Source organism: Leptidea sinapis, chromosome 5 (assembly GCF_905404315.1).
Source record: "Leptidea sinapis chromosome 5, ilLepSina1.1, whole genome shotgun sequence".
In the NCBI taxonomy this organism is placed as follows: Eukaryota; Metazoa; Arthropoda; class Insecta; order Lepidoptera; family Pieridae; genus Leptidea; species Leptidea sinapis.
The window spans coordinates 5090010-5104152 of record NC_066269.1 but is presented as its reverse complement, the minus strand read 5'-3'; the positions used below and the strand labels follow the sequence as shown (position 1 = coordinate 5104152).

At 32.8% G+C, this 14143-nt stretch overlaps 1 protein-coding gene across 2 annotated transcripts in view; it reads right to left on the bottom strand.

Moving 5' to 3' along the window:
• The window catches only part of LOC126964504 (protein FAM102B), a 107914-nt gene extending 94194 nt beyond the window's left edge, over positions 1 to 13720 (bottom strand). The window contains exon 1 of one of the 2 annotated variants that reach the window (XM_050807668.1): positions 13446 to 13720. The gene's annotated coding sequence lies outside the window, so the exon portion shown is untranslated. The remainder of the gene's footprint in view (positions 1 to 13445) is intronic. The other variant, XM_050807669.1, reaches the window with a different exon arrangement.
• Between the last annotated feature and the right edge of the window lie 423 nt (positions 13721 to 14143).

Genomic DNA, 14143 nt, shown 5'->3' with positions numbered 1-14143 from the left:
TTTAAGGGTAAATGTATACACTTCTATAATAAAGTCCCAGCCACTGTTCAGGCATTATCTATAAATAAATTTAAATGTTTTATAAAAAAAATGGCTCTGTCGTAAATCCTATTACTCCACTGCTGAATATCTAACTGATCGGACGGCCTGGGACTAGATTGTGATTATTTTATAGCGATAGAAATGACTGTACAATATTGTATATTTTTATTGAAAAGAGCGCAAAAAAGAATGCTGGGAGAGTTTCTTGCGCCGCTTCTTCTCTCTCAGAGCGCCATTTGTTTCCGAAGCGGTAGTAGTATCTAGTAGTTATTAGAAATGACATCAAAAAGAATTCTAAAGGAATCAATTTTGAGAAAATAAATGCCATTTATGCCTTTTTACTAATGTTAACAATCTCGTCTTTGTCGATTTCTTTCGTTATCAATTTCAGTATATTTGCTAGATATTGCACTGTTAAGATACCATTGGTAACATCAAAGGACGTAATAACATGTACGTACTAAGAATGAATTTGTTTGTTAGATTATTTAAGAGATAGCTTGTGGCGCAACACAAAAGTCAGTTATCAAATTCTCTCAAGAGCATTGATAAAGACGACTGTTTAAAATATTTCGAAGTGCATAGAACTAGTGAATGTATGTGGATGAAAACAAAATTCGAATACGATCATGCCACAGTTGACAATGGAATCTTCTCCGAAATAAAAGAAACAAAAGTATCATTCAGCGGTTGTAATTGGTGTAAAAATGTAATTACATCGCCGCAGACACGGAAGCAGAGCTGACGTAAGCTGTGTGAAGTGTGAACACTTCATTATCTGGTATTGTTTCAGAGATGTGTGTGCGGCTTTTATTATTTCTTGACATTATTCTACAATTACGTCACAAGTTATATCGTACCTATTTGTATTCGCTACGTATTGTTTATTTATTTTCTATTAAAAGGCATTAAAGGCATTGATTTTCTCAAAATTGATTCCTTTAGAATTCTTTTTGGTGTCATTTCTAATATACTAGATACTACTACCGCTTCGGAAACAAATGGCGCTCTGAAAAAACCTCTCTCCCAGCATTCTTTTTTGAGCTCTTTTTAATAAAAATATACAATATTGTACTGTCATTGCTATAAAATAATCATAGTCTAGTCCCAGGCTGTCCGAGCACTTAGATATTCAGCAGTGGAGTAATAGGATTTACGACAGAGCCATTTTTTAATAAAACATTTAAATTCATTTATAGATAATGCCTGAACAGGGGCTGTGACTTTATTATAAAAGTGTATACTTTTACCCTTAAACCTATTACGTGCCTTATATATATTATAATACATATTATATTAAAAGAAACTGTGCCATCATATAAATTTAACAATTCATTGAACTTCCAAAACACCATTAGAGAACGACGTCCAGACAGAAAACCTAAAGATATATTCAATATATATTCAATTCCACTGAGGGCTCCCTAAGCTGTGCATTTATCAAATGAAACATTACAGGGAACAAACAGTGTATAGTAAAAATCTAAATTGTTTATTTTGGCGGTAATACTTGAGAGGACTAGAGGGAGCTTCGTTTTTCGGTCAATAAGTTATAGTTGCTTATCTTGAGAAAAAAGACGGTGTATCTAAACCATCTGATCCAAATATTTCACAAAGCAAATTGGCGGGAGATTAAAGGGTCCACGTTGCAAGAAACGACCTAGTGGCTATGGTATGAGAATCAGCAGCGCATATAACTGCCATTTCATTTATTACCGCGCACCTCTTTTAATTTAAAAAAAATACATTACAATTAATATAAAACCACCCATTACCGCACCGAACCCGAGTATTCTGTGGTGATTGTTTCATCGATGCATCAAAGGGTTGCCAAATATAGAATATATTCCGAATATATTTTGTGCACCTTCTGTCACATTCTATTATTTAATTAATTAATTAAGAAACTTCGTTGTTAGCTATTTCCATTGAAATGGTGTTACCGTTTTTATTATTACTAGTCTGCGCTACCTGTATTCTCTCGTGTTTTCCGCATGTGGACGTCTTTGAACTTATAGAGTAAGAGCCTGTGAACCCCAGACCTTCGTTATTTAATAAAAGCTGAAACTTTGTCAGCGCACACTCTCAACACAGGTAAGAACGATGGCCAATTATGAAAGACTACAGTGGCTTTGGCAGGTGAACAGAACTAAACGTGTGTATAATACCGATCTAAATTCAACAAATAATAAAGTCTAATTTTCTAGTATTACCTTCAGAATATTATTAAAAATCACGTCATTCATTGCCAGACAGTTGACATCGTGACCGTCTGGGGTCACGGGGTCTTAGACTATTACCCCCTTATTCATAATGGTCCGCTAACTTAAAACAGCCGCTAAGGAGTGTTTTGTCCTCATTCTGACTTAAGTCAATAGAAGAAGACAGACTGAGAATTAGCAATGCTTTTAGTTAGCAGACTATTTATGAATAAGGGGGTTGGACTCTAGATTTTATATAGCAATACAAGATAACAAGCAACTTTCATCACTTTCGTACACGTCGGAAGAGGAACTTTTTCAGGCCACGTTGTTATGGAAGCTATTATTTTTATGGACATTTTATTGTATTTTACTTCAAATAGTTTTACTTTATTATAGAATGGATAATCGGCTATTTGAGGACTATTTGTATCGTAAAAAATAAATTAACATCTAAGGCCTGTGAAAGAATATTTGAATGATAAAGATAGTTGGAATTAATGTTCTAAATTTTGTTAATGATTATTTTTATACTCATTTGAATGCTATTGTAACTTTTGTTCTTCATCCTGACTTGCGATAGAAAACTTATAAAGTTTAACAGTGAATAAAGATTTTTTTGACTTTGACTTTGTTTATCCGATTGAAACGATGATCATTTTACCAGTCAGCAAAGGGATTAAGTGATGTCATCTTTTCATCTGATTAAAACCTGAAGAATTACCAGGTACTCTAGCAGTTCTACCTACACATTCACGACTTATAAATATTCCATCAGCATCTTAACTCTAGGAGGAAAATAGTCATAAGTGATCTTCAAATCGTTTCGAACCTTTTGAATATCATTATTTCTAGCTGTAGGATTCTTACAGCTAGAAATATTGTGTATGTAAATCAGGGAATGTCTAATAACGCGAAGGACATTCCGGAACCAGTTGATTGCTTTATAACTGTCGATAGAAATAAAGAGATTGAGCTTAGAAGTTTAAATATTATATGAAACTTTTTCTTCTACACGCAAGGAAGAATTTACTGCTTTTTCTACTGCTTACAGAAGAATTTACTGCTTTTCTACTACCACAGGAGAATTCCTACATTCTATGAACTCCCTACGTATAAGTGATGTTACTTGAAAGATTCCAATTTTTGCTACGCAGCTTGCGGTGATAAATTAACCAGATATGAACGCGAAGCTCAAGAATCATTCGCCCATATCAGAAACTTGTGGGAAGCATTCATTGGGATAGCCACAAAGCTGAAAAGTATGTTGCAATATTGTTGTTAGATGAGGGACGTTTGGGTAACAGAGACCCATCTATTTCGCCTGAATAACACATCAAACAGGTTTAATTGATCTTCCCTCACCTATAAATAGCATTTTTATAAAATTGGGCCCTTGAATAACAAAATTTTATAAGTAGTTCAGTGGGGGTGTTACTATTTAGAGAACGTTATCACACTAACAGTCTTGTGGAACCGAGGAATTTCACATTCAATAGTTTAATTATAAATGTAAACAATCGTAAGGATTTTGATTTAATACTACAAGAAGATATCCTTACTCTTACAAATTTCACCAACAAATTCAAATATTTTTATTCAAAATAGGATGTGACATCACTTATTGAAAGTCTAACTACCACCCATTCCAAAATGAATGCCTCAGATATGAGAAGAACGGGCGCAACAAACTCAGCAGGCTTTTTTTTTCATCGAAAAAAAATTGTTTACAAAGTAATATTGTACAATTAAACTTATTATTTAATAGCATGAGGGCGGTCACTCCATTACCAATCTGTGGTATCATTAAGAAAGTCATCATATGTTATAGTAACCTTTACCACACAAACGTTTTTTAACAATTCTTTTGAATAACATAATACTTTTGTTTTGAACATTTTCTGGGATCTTGTTGTAAAAGCATATACATCGCCCCACAAAAGACTTACTAACTCGACTTAGCCGAGTAGATCTATAGTCTCATAGATCTCTAGATAGTAGTAGGCATTATAAGTTTATGTCTGTTCCTGGTGTTAACATTATGGTTATGACAGATTACATAACGATTTGGAAAATCTATGTCAGAGCGAAGCAAAGTGGATATAGAAAGACGCTCTATGAAAAAATACACAGATAAAGTTAATTGTTAGAGAATTAAACCTGTCAATTTATATTAGATAAAATTGTATAAAACTTGGCGTATTAGCAAAAAAAAATGCAGTTGTATGTTACTCCAACACATTTTTAACAAACAGAAAAGTATACATATTATATGATTGCTGAGTCGAGGCCCTACATGGCTTTATCAATGATAACTGTCACTACGTAAACTTTCAATAACGTTACGCTCTCTGATTCCTGTCTCACTAAGTACTAGCTCCACACAACACTCTTATTTAGCTCATTCTCTTTCAACCACTCTAAATTGTCTGATCTGTGTTTTTATACATCGGGATCGGGCCAGGTCAAGAGTACCCTAAACCGAAGAGCATGTATGAAAGGAATAAAGAAAGAGGCCGAAGCGAAACAAGTATGTAAGGATCGTAGCAAGTGGAAAGAAGTGGTCTCTGCCTACCCCTACGGGAAACAGGCGTGATTATATGTATGTATGTATCGGGAATCAAGTGATCTCTGTCAAACAAATTCTTGGTATAAAGTAGGTAATCTTAGCTGTGATAAAACGCGAACTTAACTATTACATTCGGCTGTCCTAGTATTTGAGAGCTGAAATTATACCAACAATAAAAAAGATATCAAAGATTATTACACAAATAAAATTTGAAAAAAAAAATATGAACGATGCGGGATTCGAACCCACGACCTCCGGCCTTCCGTGCCGGTGCTCTAACCAACTGAGCATCGTTCATAACATTTTGTTTTTCAAACTTTATTTGTGTATTAATCCTAGAAGTGAGGGTTATCACTTTAAAAACATAACATATTGTTTAGATTTACAAGAGCGACATCTCAAGTCAATTTCCTAATATGCAAATATTGGGGTTGAGCAGGTTATCAACTGTAAAGCAAACAGAGTTTTATAACGAGGCGGTACTCGAACGGTTAGCTCAGTTGGTTAGAGCACCGGCACGGAACGCCGGAGGTCGTGGGTTCGAATCCCGCATCGTACATAAAATTTTGTTTTTCAAATTTTATTTGTGTATTAATCCTAGAAGTAAGGGTTATCACTTGAAAAACATAACATATTGATCAAAGATAATGCTAAGCTAACACTCAGCTAAGGCTTACGTAAGTATAGTCTGAGCAAAGGATTAGTAGGCTCTATAGATCTCAGCCTTAGTCTTATAAAAATATTTCATTTCACCACACACCCATGTATATTGTTCCACCGATTGTGACAGTGTCTATTGACTCTCAATGCAATATTTTCATCACAAACGCATCGAGGTTTAGCACAAAAGGCCCGAAAATATTTGAGTGTTTAAGAGACCTTGATATTAATGTACTGTTTATTAGATTACGAAATATGTAAACGCAGCTGCTACAGACGTGAACACGACGAGACCGTACCAAACCGGTCCGACAAAGGTAGAGGTGCTGCTACTGACCCTTGGCGTGCCCTTGTTCAGACCAATTGGCAAGATGTCGCCGCAACGCGTGGCACAGGCGGCAAGCTACACTTTGAGATTCACAACGTCGTGTGAAGTAGCTACCGCCGCGCTGGACTTAACAGCCAAGCCAACAGTCATGACGCCACTTTGGGTTTGAGCTGTGGCGCGGACCGCAATTACGACGGACACATGACATTTTTATTTTATTTTTAATAATTGATGAATAATAACTATTCGGTACAATATCTAGCGAGTACTGATAAACATTTGCGTACTATTTCTCTCTTTTCTCTTATAATTATATAAAAATCTCGTGTCCCGGTGTTTGTTACCAAACTCCTCCGAAACGGCTAAACCAATTTGTTTGATAATTTATGGGTAGGGCTGAGAATCGACCAACATCTATTTTACCCCTAAATATTTATTTTTGACATTATTATTTTATTTGATTATGATTCAGCATGAAAAATACATACAACTTCAAATTTTCAGCCGTCTGCGATCAATACCTATTTTTGTATCGAGATTTTAATACTATTCTATTCCATCCACATTACGATACGCAATAGAGTTGCAAGATGGCAAACGAATAATATAAAGTATAGTAGTACGATAAATTATATTTACGATGTAAGTGTAAGAATCGGTCGTTATCTATTACATTTATATTTATACCCCAAAAATTTTAATTGTTGATTTCTTTTTATTACTTTATATGGCAATACAACGTTTGCTGGGTCAGCTAGTAATTTATAAAATTTATACATCTGGTACTTAGATTATTACAAAACGGGATGATTATATAAATATCACTTATACCTACCAATTGGCCGACTGATAGCTCAAAGGACCAAGCAAAAAGCGATGATGTAATGTAACTAACAACAAAATCCAAAGTGCGGCGTCTGCGGGCCATTCAACGGCTAAATTCAAGGTTACTCCGTAGCGGCATGGGAGCGGGGGGCTCCACAAGCTACAACAAGTTACATACTTTTATCTGCACACTGCCGGTCGAGGATTTCGGTGCCAATATCTACAACACCCACATTAATTAATTATTATCACGTACTTACTCCAAAACATTTGAGCTGCTACTGTTGGCCTTACCAATTGCTATCTTTAATGTATTCGTATTTACTAATTTATACAGATTATTTATATGTAAGTGAGGCATATCTTTTTGAATGGGTGGCAGTTTTTGAAGTTCAATAATTAATTTGAGCAGGGGCGTAGCTACCGCCATATCAATTATACGATGTACGTAAAATTAATAAAAACATTTCTTGGTTACCGAAAAAAAGGCAAGGAGAGTGTATATTAAATTTGAATCGTTTGTAAAAAATTTGGTAAAAGTGACAGATAGATAATTATAATAAATAAATAGTTTTTTTTCTTTTAATTTTATGCAAACATTGTTTTTTCTTTTGTGAGAAATCTTTCTCCTTCATAAGAGAAGCAAATTTTTATAACGGACCCAGCCAAGGTGCGCTACGCCACTGAACTTGAGAATCCTATTTTCACTCAAAATATTTAAGTTTGAGTTAGATATCAAGAAATTATTAGTCAACTCAATTATGATGAGTAAAGTTATCTATAGCAAATTCAATAGAAGCCATGTTTATATTGGTGACAAGATTTAAGAAGATATTAAGGAATAAACATGTGCCGTTTCTGTCGCTAATTATCTAGGTATATAGATACTATAAGTTCACCAGCTCTGAAATCGTTCGTTGAAAACTACAAAGTGCCGCTTATTTATCTACAAGCGAACGTACTTATAGGATAGTAAGGTGTAAGAAAGAATAAATCTAAAGTATAGGGATACAGATATTCGACGGACAGATGGCCGTTGGGGCAGTAGAGTCCTCGAATGGCGACCACTTAGCATAAGCCGCAGTATTGGCAGGCCCCCAAAAGATGGACCGACGATCTTGACCAGATCGCCGGAATACGTTAGATGAGGGCAGCGCAGGACATATCATCTTTATTTGTCCAGCAGTAGACGTCTTCCGGCTGATGCTGATGATGCAGGGACGTATTCAGTAAGAATGAATAGTGTTTAATAGTATCTTGAGGTATCAACTCTGTTTTCGTTCATTCATATTATGTAGATGATTTGGTGGATGGCTTTTGGAACTTGCTTGCGGCATATTTAGTTCATGGATACCTTAACATGATGATGTACGATAGAAACCTTTTTATCAATGGCTGAAGAACGAGTAATAATGTCACTTGAGTTACGGTTTGCTGATCGTTAAGCTAACACTTGGATCGAGATTTTTAGGGAATGCTCCTTTTTAACTATACGTAATTTCTTTTTTGACTCATATTATTATTATTATTATTTATAATAGACTAAGCAGCTTTCGCTGATGCGTCTATATCATTTACCATATCTATTCAAATGTTTGTCCAGTCTATTCTTAAACTGATTAACAGATTTTGATTTAACCACATCCTTGGGCAATCTATTCCATATATGAACGACTCTGTTGGTCAGAAAGTGTTTCAATGGATTTGATGATGCTAATTGATATTCTAGCTTCATATCATGTCTCCTTAGTCTAGGATTGCTCTTCCTTGGAAACATGCTCTCAAAATTTGGGACATTATAATAATTATTTAGTATTTTGTATGTTTCAATTAGATCGCCTCTTTCTCGTCTGCTTTTGAGGGTGCTGAGTCCAAGCTGTGTAAGTCTTTGTACATATGTAATATTAATCTTTACTGGTTCTGATTTTTGTCTGCTTTCATAATACCTGTGTTTACAACCGCAGGTAAGTTCCTAGGGTTACTGTTTTGGATTATATTTAAGTCTTGATTTTCACTTTACTATTTCAATGGGATGCAACAACAGGTCTTCGTGTATATCTATACTTAAAACATTATTTAATTATTCTATATCTTGTCTCTTCTTTAAGCAAGGTCTTTCGTTTTTTTTTTCCTTTTTTGAGGCTTTAAGTATAATTGGTATTATTTTATTGGCTTTAATTTACTTAAAAAATATTTGTGTTAAATAAAGCTTTTATTGCGAAAAAACACTTTCAAATGTGAAGTAAAAAGAAATTTACTGACACAAGTTTACTATATTTATATATATAGGTAAAACTAGCTGACTCGACAGACGTTCTGTACATAATAAATAAAATACTGTTTTTTATGAATTGTCAATAATATTTCATAACATCAAGAATTATTTCGTAAAATATGCTCCCTGTTGTTATAATGAAATTGTTTCACGGCAGAACTGTCAAACTGTGCGTCAATAAATTTTCTCACAGAAAATATGCCCATACAAAATAAATATTGACAATAAAAATAATTATGGGTCCAAAATCGAAATAAAAACTATCCTATCTCTCAAGTTGGACTAAATTTGCTCTGCATGAAGTAATCCCCATTAAAATCCGTTCATTAGTTTACGAGTCCATCGCGGACAAACAACGTGTCACGTAATTTATATATATATTACTAGCTGACCCAGCAAACATTGTATTGCCGGTATCAAAATCGCGATACAAAAGTAACTGTTGATCGTAGATAGGTGAAAATTTGAAGTTGTATGTGTTTTTTAATGCTGACTCATAATCAAACAAATTTAAAAAAAAATGTCAAAAAAAAATAAAATTTAGTGTGGACCATCCTAACATTTAGGTGGATGAAAAATAGATGTTGTCCGATTCTCAGATCTACCCAATATGCACTCAAAATTTCATGAGAATCGGTCAAGCCGTTTCGAAGGAGTTCAAAGTTTAACACCATGACATAAGAATTTTATATATTAGATAATATATTGCCTATTTTTTTATTTTGTGTAGAGTTTTTATTCTCTTTTTTTATGTTCACCCATTATGTGCATATTTCTTATATTATATATTTTGAAATTATATAAAGTAGTATTTACATTTGTCCACACATCCCATTTACAGAATTTAAATAATAAGTGTAACATTAAGGTCTTAGTGAGAAATATTTAAGGTTATAAATGCATATCTTTTATATTGAATTTTATTTTAGTAATTTCATATTTAATTGTAACCATTATTTCTCAAAAAAAATATAATAATCTGCAAATTATTGTAATATTTCTTAATCCTTATTTCTAATGTCACTCTCCAAGAATATTCTCCTCAATTTCTAGACTAGAGTCTCACACCAGAATTTGGTGAGTCAACATCTCCTGAGGATGCCTTGTGTCGAGGCGAAACACGTGTCGAATTAATTGAAGACGAATATAAGCGGAATTTACACTCAAGAAGACTCACAACATTTGAATAATTATGGATTTCCGTAAAATAATGCCTATTAATTCAATAAATTAATAATATTTCATAACATCAAGAATTATTTCGTAAAATATGCTCCCTGTTGTTATAAAATTGTTTCACAGCAAAACTGTCAAGCTAGGTGTCAATAAATTCTCTCATGGAAAATATGTCCATACAAAACAAATATTTGAAATAAAAATAATTATGGGTCCCAAATCGAAATAAAGTTGGACTTATGTAAACTGTGGTAACAGTAACAGGATTAGTACAGCCCATGTGTTGGTTTCAAAACAATATTTTATAATAAGCTAGCTGACCCAGCAAATGTTCTATTGCCATATAAAGTAATAAGAAAATTAATATCAATAATTAAAATTTTTGGTGTATAAAAAAAGATGACCAATTCTCAAACCTACCAAATATTAAATCGTACATAAAATCTACCAACTTTTATAGGTAGCTAAAATTAAGTTTGTTTTTTACCTCCGGAGAAAGTTAGAAAGATATAAGGATTCTATTTAGTTATTCATTTTAAACTATTCTTTCAATTTGATTTCAACAACGGGGCACACATCAAAGGAAAACAAAATTATTGTTTTAATTTAATTCCGAGCATTTTCATATTTATTCACCTTTTAAACCTTCCCTGGACTTCAACAAATAATACAAGACCTAAATTTGCCAAATCCGTACAGCCGTTCTCGAGTTTTACCGAGACTAACGAACAGCAATTCATTTTTATATATATATATATTATAGGTACTTTGGAAAAATTAAGCTTTAATGAGAAGTGGCAAGAAATTCAAACAGCCATGTCTTGCATTGCAGATAATATCTTAAGGTAGGTAATGATCACTAAACAATTAAAAACTTTATTTGGCAACATATCATTGAATTGTAGTTGTGAGCCAAGTAACATGATGTCATAGTTTAAACATTTTTGGCCTTACAAATAAAATTGGCATAAAGTAATAACTAAGCATAAACCAAGAATATGTAAAATATTAACAAATAGACATTTTGCTTATGAATGGTTTGTTCGGATGTATAATGTTGCAGCTTGTCATTCGGAAAACTTCAGATTGACAGTGTTGTCAACTATATTGTAAACATTTTGCATTTTCTTTGTTTATCATCAGTTATAACTTTATACCAAGTTTATTTGTAAAGCCGTTTGTATTTAATCAATTCAAGTGCAGTGTTTTATTTATATTTATCACATTTGTCTGTATCATGCATTTTATATTCTAACCTTATTCATAATAGTCTGCTAACTTAAAGCATTGCTAATTCTCAGTCTGTCTTCTTCTATGGACCTAAGTCAGAATGAAAAATAACATTCTGTAGCAGCTGTTTTAAGTTAGCGGACCATAATGAATAAGGGGCAAATTGTGACAGAAATTACAATTTTTGTTGTTGTTGCATGGAATGTGAGACGTTGCAGGTTAGAGTCCCACATTGTTCATAAAAATTCTTTTCAAATTTAATTTGTGTAATTAATTCCAAAAGTGTGTATGGGCTCAAAAACCCATTTTTCAGTAATGTATGTAACCATTTTACAAGGTTATTTATATCAAATATTTTCCATGCAAGTGTGTTGAAAAACACCAAACAATGTGTTTCACAAGTCATGTGCATTGATCATGATGGTGACGATGAGCTTGTTTTCCATATCAATGAAAACTACCTCAGAGTAATGAGCAATAGACAATGGAATAGACTAGTTATAATAAACTATTTTCATAATTTTACCAATCCCAATAATATAATATAAATAATATAAAATATTTATAATTAATGTAATATTGGTATTTGATTTGTAAGCCTTCCAGTAGCAATCATACACACAAACACAAAGTGTCATACAAATTGCGAGTGTAAGACATAAAAAGGCATAAAAGGCATTTATTTTCTCAAAATTGATTCCTTTAGAATTCTTTTTGATGTCATTTCTTATACTACTAGATACTACTACCGCTTCGGAAACAAATGGCGCTCTGAGAGAGAAGAAGCGGCGCAAGAAACTCTCCCAGCATTCTTTTTTTTTGCGCAATCACAATCTAGTCCCAGGCTGTCCGATCATTTAGATATTCAGCAGTGGAGTAATAGGATTTACGACAGAGCCATTTTTTTATAAAACATTTAAATTTATTTATAGACAATGCCTGAACAGTGGCTGGGACTTTATTGTAGAAGTGTATACATTTACCCTTAAAGCTATTATGTATCTTATGAAGCCTACTAGAATTAGTTACAAGCAATCCCTTATTTCTAGTGTTATAATAATGAAATACCTTCTCACACACACTAAATTAACATTCCGGGTCTGTTTTTATGGGTTGTCTTATAGCAAGAGACTCTAGACACATAACTTATAAAGCCCAGCATGTTGGAAATGGGTTAGAACCTTATAATTTAAGTGTCTGTCTCTCAGCGAGCAGTCATAAGCAAATGTAATTTTGATAGGTGATATTTGAAATGCAGAAATCAAACTCATGTTACTAAAATCCCCACCAAAACAAGCAGGTATTATATATGTTGTATTACATATGATCCAATAAGGAAATGTCAATGTTGGTTTGTGTTCAATCAATTCATTTGGGGAATTCATCAAAGAATTTGTATACATTAATAGCAATAATCATAAATTGTTGTTTTTACTCCTTAACAGCAGTCCCTTTCTTCTCATCAAACAAACCAATGTTTAAAGCTCTCTTTCTGTTTAACAAACTTGTTAATACAGTTTGGGATAAGTAGAAAGATAATTTAAATACACATTATGCATGAATATTGTCTGGAAGATTATTTAAGTATTAAGAAGTACTATCTGTTGTAAGGTTGATTTGAGATTTTATGTTTTACTTAATATTCATATAATCATTTAGTGATTTAATACTCTTCTCTAACACTTTCATCTTTATCTTTTAATTAAATACTGATAAGAAAGCACTTCATTGTCTTTGAACTTACAAGGATGGTAATCTGTCAAATAAGTTTATTTTCAAAAATTCTTTGATTTTTTCTTTAAATCTCAGCAAATTACAGAACATTTGAACAAACATAAATGAGACTTAGTACAATATTCTCTAAGAAGCTATCTTCATAATGTAGTCTTCCATTGTGAAAAATTTAAATACTAAAAATTTATAGAGGACTAATATTCAAGTTGATACAAATAGCAGGCAGAAGAACCCAACGCTGCAAGTGAAAACTAGCATGTTGTATATTACATACTACTTGAATGTATGTAGGGAAAATGAGTGTTTCTTTAGTTACATTTATTTGCATTAACGACTAACTCACGTCATAACTACAAATAAGAAGAAAAGCTGCACAAACATAAAATATTACAGGTAGGTACTCACCAAAATAATTTTGTTTTAGTTCACTACTTCACGAAAATGTGAACTGTCAGGTCCAATTAATTTTATGACAAACACTTCTTACAATAGGTTTACACAAGAATATACATATCAAGCACCAGGCAAATGTAATCGTTAAAGATATATCATATGCACTTCAAATCACAAATTGATAACAAGCCACAAACCAATAACCAACTCGATTTTCGATTCTATACTATACGTCTGATCGTCTGCCAGATTGCTCATAGCTGCCAAGCTGCCTTCAAGGCTTCAACAATCAACGTTAGACTTTCAGCCATAGGCATGACAATTGACAATCAGATGACAATTTACAGTCATGAATGTCATAATGACAACAGTTAGCTGTCAATACAATATGACGGTAAGAATAATGTTACCATTTATTAAATATTTATAGATGGCGTTGATGATTAAGTAATTTACATGTAAGTATATAGTTATAGCAGGATGACTATTAAGAGACGTTTTGGTATAATTTGTGTGCGTGTATGTTTACGGTCAGCACATAAATAAATAAACCAATACTTTTATGTTTTCTTTTAATTGTTATAGCCACAATTTAAATAATTAAATAATTTATTTATGATTAGAACTAAATAGTCAGACCTCACAACAATGTTCTGTAAAACATAAAATATTTATATAGCTGATAGCTGATTTTTGCCTATTTTAACAAG